The following is a 7,811-nucleotide window of genomic DNA, read 5'->3' as shown; positions in this document are numbered from 1 at the left end:
ACTATCATAAGAACTGGCTTTTAAGCAATCAAAAATGTGAACACTTTTAACTGTATCATAGTATGATAGTATTTCATCTGTTTGCATGTTTGTCTGTTCCTATGTATTGTTGTACTGCTGTTCCTATTTATTGTTGTACTGCTATTTATTGTTGTACTGCTGTTGTCTGTTGTATTCTTTTTAATTATGTTTTTATTTCTCTAATCTTGTTGTGGTTATTTAACATCTTGCCAAGAACAACAGTTGAAAATTAGCCTGCTGGCTAATACTGGCTCATTTACAGCAATGTGGATTAATGTGCACTGTCCTTTAAATAAATAAACAAGCAAAGAGTAGGCCCTTCAGTCAGCATAGTTATTGCAAGTACACATGTTAGTTTATTAATATATAGTATATTAATCATATTCAGTGACATTTCTGAAATTGACATTGTCGTCAACAATAATAGAGTAGGTGCCAGTATGGAGACTTTACTTGGAATTTTTTTTTACCTTTAAACATCTCTGAAATGGACATCTCTCTGTCAATTGTAGTGAGACAGTGGCTTTAGGTTCGCCTGAATTTATAGTTTGCGTAGATGGATAGCTGATAGCGTTGTGGGGTGGCAGTATTCGAAAAGCAGATAATCAGCAGGACCGGAACCACATCTTGTTAAACCCTGACAAAACTGCGATGGCTAAATTAAAAACCGATTTGATTTCCGTCAGCACTGGGATTCATACCACAACCAGCGGAGATTCTAGCCACGATTAGTGAGGGGGTGTATGAGATACGCCTGGACTCTTTAATAAAACACGACATCATACATGCACACAGTCTTTATCAGACTCATCACACAAGCATTTGGTTACCATGTAAAGCACAAATAGGCCGTTGGCATGGCAAAGGCAGGGTAAGAATGACTCTCTCCTCTCCTATTCTGTGTAATAAGAGACACAGTCAGCAGCTCCGAGACTGTGTCAGTTTTGACTTCTTTGCATCTGCAGGGCACAGAGAAAAAGGCTCCTTCCAGACAAATTGCTCTCTTTGTCTGCATTCCTGTTTTTAACATACACACTCTCCCATCGCTCCTGTTCTCCCATAGCGAGGCTTAGTCTTTCTCCCTTAATGAGCCACTACATATTTCAATTAAAGTGACACCTGTCAGTCATACAGCTCCAGGTGATGTTTTGTACTGTTGAGCCAACATCACAGATCCTCATCCCCGAACCAAACTGCCAGAGGAATTCATTTCAATCATCTCTGCCATGCACAGTTGAACCCGGGGACTGAGACAATCCCCCAGCCTCTACACATACACCGTCTTACCTCCATCACCACCACCACTCTCTCTCACTCCCTCGCTCCCTCCACCCCTCCCGCTTGTCTCCTCACTTTAATTAGCTCCGGATTAAATTAAAAGCTATATGTTGGCGTTAATTGATTTATCTTGAGACAGGGTCTATAATTACAGGTTCTCAATGGAGAGATCTACGACGTGACGCTAGAGGCTTGCCTCACTTCATTGTCTGGCTTGTGTGCGTTGTGTGTGTGAGTGTGTATGCATTTATGTGTTGCCAGTTGTTTTGTGTGATCACCACCGTAAGCATAATAAGCATTGTTTGAGTCAGTCAGAGGTTAGCGCGCGGCCCCACTCGATGAGCAAGGGAATGAAAGATGATGCAAATAGATGTCGTCTCGCCATAATGAAACACAATTACAGCTTTATTAGAAGATGTAATTGCTTTGTTAGAGCGTCTCAATTTGTCCTTGTTGTGCGCCGTTTACTCCTGCCATTATACAATGCACACGCTCATCCATACTTGACCCGCTATGTAATATGTGACACCCCCATTCAGTTATTATTCTGCGAGTTGTCTTTATTGTCTTTATGGAGAGAAGTGGGCTTTCGCTGGTGATGGCTGGTTTGCTGTGAAGTACAATGAGGTAGCCTGGAGGCTTTGGCTGTATCAGTGGCAATTGGTATTCTATGTAACACACACAGATGCCCAATGGGCAGACACCTCCTGTAACCTACCAGCTACAGCATGGATACACACAATTGAAATTCAGATACAGACATACAACGCAACCAAACTATATGAAAACATGTTATCACCCGAACTCCTCTCTCCCAGCTCATCTAAATAAAGGAGAAAATGAACCTGCCGCACTAAAGGGTGTCTTTTTTCCTTCCCTTTCTTCCTTCCAGTCCACTGTATGCATCCTAATCAGGGCCAGCAGAGATGCAGGGTGCTGTATGTCTGTCAGTTGTAACACCACACACGCTGCCTGACTGGCTGGCATTAGGCCCGGAGGTGTGAAATGAGCCCACTGGGGGCTATAGTCTGGCTTGAGCACTAGTCAAACAGCTCCGGACATCATGGGAGAGAGAGTGCAGTGAGGTGGAGGCGTAAGGAAGAGAGAAACAGACAATCCTAAAGATTGTGAGTGATAGGAGGGAGAACAAAGGAGTGAGGACTCTGCAGAAGGAGGGTGAGAGGAAAATAAGGGAGGAAGATGGATAGAGAGAGGGGATGAGGGATGGAGAGACATGGCTCATCTGCTGCTGCTTTCTGGCTGCTGCGATATTGCAGGATTTCCTAGATCAGCCAACTGTGGAAGTGAATTTTTCCCCTGCTTGTCTCCTCTCACTGCCTCTCTTCCTCCACCTCTCCCTCATCTTCTCTGTCCCTCACGTCTCTTCCCTGTCACTGAGCAATGGATTATATTATACTATATATATATATATATATATATATACTATTTCCTTTACAATTCTGTTGCGATGTCAGATAATACTCTCTTATCCTCTGTTTGTGGTACCTGTCTGTCTTCTTATGTCGACAAGCTTCTATTTCGTCACTATATTCCCTGTTTTTAAAGTTAAAGCCTTTAAGAAATCAAAACATGGCCGGAATGATTCATGATTTATACAGATATTTTGTTGCCTCAATTTGTGATAAAACAAATCAAAAAACAAACAAACCACAACATCCAAAAGCCTCGATGGCTCTCAGCCATTTGTTTGCTCTTTGGTTATGAGATAAGATCAGTTCAGCGGTTGGTTCATCCATCTGCTCAACCTTTTTGGGACATAATAAGTATCGTATGAATTTTGGTAAAGCATTTTCTATATACCAATATAGAGTTGATTTTTTTCAATTACAGGAGCATGGCATTTTATCATATGTTTTTTTGCTAGGTTTATGTTGGGTTATCTTAATATGCATGTTTTTTTTATAATTAAAATGGGGTATTTTAGGTGGTACAAAATAGGTCGCAAAATTGTATAGGCAAGTAATGTGGAAGATTCTGGAAATATAACAAAGCTCACTCCTAAATACTGAGAATTCAATAGCTTAATAGAAGGTTTAATTTAATGTTATTCATACCATACTGTGAATTATATAATGACAACATTAGCTCACAGCACAACTGGCTTCATACATGCATGCATTTGAAATACATGGATTTGCAATGTGTCTGGTACAAAGTCCTCTCAGCAGTAGGCAGGTTTGCATCCTTATTGAACTCAGACCCATTCTGCGTGAAATCCATCAGCTAAGCTCCATTAGAGGGTGCAGGCTGGTAATAAAAGTCCCTCCAAAACTCTCCACCTTTTTATTTCTGAGAGTGAGTGCTCCAGAGAAGAATGACAATGAGCAGGTGTCTCTCTGAATGTTGAAGTAGTCTGTACAAAGCATTTTCAGTAAATTCCTCCAGGTCATGGGAAAAGTCGTTTTCTACGTTGGACACATTTAAATTTAGGAGCAGTGGTTCAAAACTTGACAGCTTGTGATGTAAGGTCACTGCTTGAGTGGAGCTATGCAACCTGTTTTTAAACCCGAGGAACCGGAGGAAACTTTAATGACCATGCAGGGAGACCCCATTCACATTTGATCCTTGCTCGTCGTCCTCTGAGGTGACTGTATCTCACCACCATGCCACACAGTAGCCCAGTAAGACTGTTATAAGAATATAATAAAGAATCATTTTGCCTTACATTTCATGAACAATGCTTATCTGTAATGTAATTGGAAATACCCTAAGGACCCGCTGAGTGAAGCTATACGATAGTGACAAGTGGTTAGCCTCAGCCATTCAATATCTGGCTATCCGTCAAAAACCAAAGCCAGCTCCCCATCGAGATTACAGTTAGCCAGCCTTCCTCCATCCATCTCTCGCTCTTCCTCTGGACGGATGGACAGCAGATTAGGGCTGCCTCCACTGCGGTATGTTATACCCCACACTGCGCTAAGTGACCTATGATTAATTGCACATTATTAACTTAACTGAGATTGTTCTCCAGATACGTAGGCGTCGATAATGTCTGATTCCACTCTAATAGGCCACTTCTGACAGTTTTCATAATGTGCCATTTGCCCTGATCCCTCCCTAATGTATTCCCGTTTTGTGAAAATTTCACTAATTTAGGGGTGTGGGAAATGGGCCAAAGGGAACTTGAGATTGAGATGATTTTCATATTGCTTAGTTAGCCCAAAGACAAAAGCAGATGGCCTGGAAGAGAAAAGTTTGTTCATGTGTGAAATCCTCATCACAGGCTTTTCCGAGAAAGAACATAGACAATATTCAGTTACAGTTTAGGTTTAAAGGATGAAATCTTACCAGATTTTTGAGAGGTTCCAGTTTGTATTTATAGATCAATGCTTATATCCCATTTCCCTTTTGTGTACTGTTAATTTTTCTGGATGAGGGTTTATTTTTTTGTTAATGGTTTGGGTGATATTCACACATCCAGTGATGCTGAACATGTGGGAACATCATCTGTTATTTAAAGGGAACAAATCTAGCCCCCCACTCTTCATTGCAGTCACATTTAAACCATTTGCCTTTAAGTATCATGCAAATTAATCGTATATATTGATGAGAATTTGCTCTCATCATCTCGCTTCATTTGGAAAACCATACTGTTCTTGTATGTGCTTGACAACTTTTCCACTGTCAGATTATTCCTCACCTCCTTGTTGACCTCCCTCTCTCTAACCTATAATCTCAGCCCAACCACTTACTCTTTATCTCCAAATTGATGTGCTTACTGCTGTCACACACACCCTCTGCTGTCACACACACTCCAGTGAAACACTCCAGTTGACCACCTTCTTTTTCACTGTTGTTCATCTTCGTCTCTTCAATTTGATGTGGTCATAAAACCCATATATCCAAATGACTAAATTAATCTCATGTCCTGTAAAACACACAAACCCCCCCCCCCCCACACACACACACACACACACACACACACACACGCACACACACACACACACACACACACACACACACACACACACACACACACACCACACCACACACACACACACACACACACACACACACACACACACACACACACACACACACACACACACACACACACTTACACTTTCCCATCTGTCCACCAATCGCTCTCTCATCCCCCATCTCTCTCTGTCAGGTGTGTTTGAGTTTGTGTGTCTGTCTGTGTATCTGTGCATTTCTGTGTATTGTACGTATCTGTGTGTGATGTGAAAAGCAGCAGGGTTTATCTTCTGTCTCTACTGTGTGATGTGGCGCAAACAAAGGCAGCATCCACGTGGCCCGAGCCTGCGCTGCAGCAGAACTGTAAACACAGTGCCACTACAAAGGGGAAAACCTTCACGCCTGTGATTTCACCAATTAACATCAGGGAAGAAACTCACCGCTTGTTTGCCGTCTGCTGGTGTTTACCAGAAGAGAGAGACTGTCAGAGAGAGGGAAAACATATTGTATAGCAACTGTGGTACAATATGCCGGGGCTGACGTTTATGGCTGTTTAGATAGCCATAACCACAGCAGGCGGTGATGGTAATAATGCTGTGTTGACATTAGCCCAGGTGGGAATATGTCAACGTTGCGTTGCTGGCGCCAAATTACCACTTCTATTGTTGAGTAATTAATGCTTAATTAGGAAGCTTGCTTCAATCAGCGGCGGGGTCGTTAGAGAGGTGTCGCACGCGCTATAAACAAATGTTACCTTTATGAATGCAAATCAAGCTGCTATTTTTTTCCCTGTGCCCTCTTTTTATCCTTTCGCCGCCAAGCGTGAGACGTGAGCGCAAACGCAAAGAGGCATCCATCTTGAGCTGGATGTGGGTGCTAAAGGATTGAACGAGGACAGGGATCTTTGCATTGCTGCTGAGTTGCTTATTTGATCTCTTTGTCTCTCTTTTCTCTTTCCAATGCAGCTCTGAAGTGGTTTGTGATGCGCTCTTGGTTGTTATTTAGTATTGGAAACCCCAATGCCACTGCGCTGTCATACTCCAACCTATGGATGTAGGCAGGGAGAGGCAAGGAGGGATGTTTGGGTTGGGGGTGGGAGGTACAGTCATTGGAGAAAGGGTTGTGTGTGTGTGTGTGTGTGTGTATAGGGGGGTAAAGCTTAGTTGGGGGAGGAGAGCTTGAGAGAAGAGGAGAGCATGCACCGTGCAGCTGGAAGAGGCAGAGATGAGCGGAGGCGTGAAATTGGCACTGCACCCTCCACACACCCCCCAATCTTAACCTACCGCCTGCTTGCCCCCTCCACTCCGTCTCACCGAGGAAGGGGCCATGTCTGCACTGACTATAGCACTCGTGTGTGCGGTGTGTCTGTACCACAGTAAGCTACGTATGACACTTCTGTTTGCTATGCCCAAGTGATGCATGCTCTTGTTCCCTCCCACAATATATATCTCTTCGTAAATGTACACACACACACACACACACACACACACACACACACACACACACACACACACACACACACACACACACACACACACACACACACACACACACACACACACACACACACACACACACACACACACACACACTTCACCCCAACCTCGCTGCCCCTCCTATGGAGTGGTCATAACTCACCTTAATTGTATTTTGTAGGTGGTTCCAGACGTAGAGTGCACGGTGAAATGTAGCTGAGACCGTGTGGGAACAGTAATGGGAGAGAGGGCAGGGTGCTTGAAGGAGGGAAACGACCAACCTATTGGCCCCTAAAAACACACATTATGCATTTGGCGTGGACACACACACACACTCACATTAACACGCTCACCTCAGTAAGCATAAAATACACACTTGTGAATATACTATATACTATATATAAGAAGGGGACATATTGACCGTGACAAACTATTGGTCTGTGGACTTCTGTTTCGAATCTTTGTTTTTTTTGAAACCATAAGTGATGCAAAACATGTATTACTTGCTGCAGGTCTCCCTTGAAAAAGAGATCGATGATCTCAATGGGACAACCTGGTTAAATAAAGGTTTGAAATTATAAGTAACTTTTTTTAGGCGACCAAAATGTTCAACTTACTTTCATGAACTGAGAACAGACTGTTAAAGTGTTCAAGACAACAACACAGAGAGATCCCAGACTAGAAACACAGTGGGAGCATCCTGTCAATCAAAAAGGAAGCAACACCCTAAAACCTACCCTGCTTTATGTCACTTCTACTTTAAATTGGGCCATAATTAGAAAAATTAATACCATTCTGATTTGAAAAAATTACTTAATCTAGTGATTTAACATTAAAGGTGGGGTAGGTAATTTTGGAGAAACCAGCTCGAATGCGCTAGAATTTGAAAATACACAGCCGGAAGAAATCTGCTACTTCCTTACAGAGACCCTCCTCCAACACACACGAACGCGCACATGACCAATGAGGGCACGAGATAAGTTTGTGCACAGATGGAAGGCGGACAGGCAGGTAGGCCATCCAGTTATTTTAGCCGGGCCGGCTAAAATGATTGGTCGTGCTTTTTACAGTACTACGGCTTCCACAGATGACATTTTT

This window comes from Trematomus bernacchii, unplaced genomic scaffold (genome assembly GCF_902827165.1).
Source record: "Trematomus bernacchii unplaced genomic scaffold, fTreBer1.1, whole genome shotgun sequence".
Taxonomy (NCBI): domain Eukaryota; kingdom Metazoa; phylum Chordata; class Actinopteri; order Perciformes; family Nototheniidae; genus Trematomus; species Trematomus bernacchii.
Note: the sequence above shows the minus strand (reverse complement) of the source record.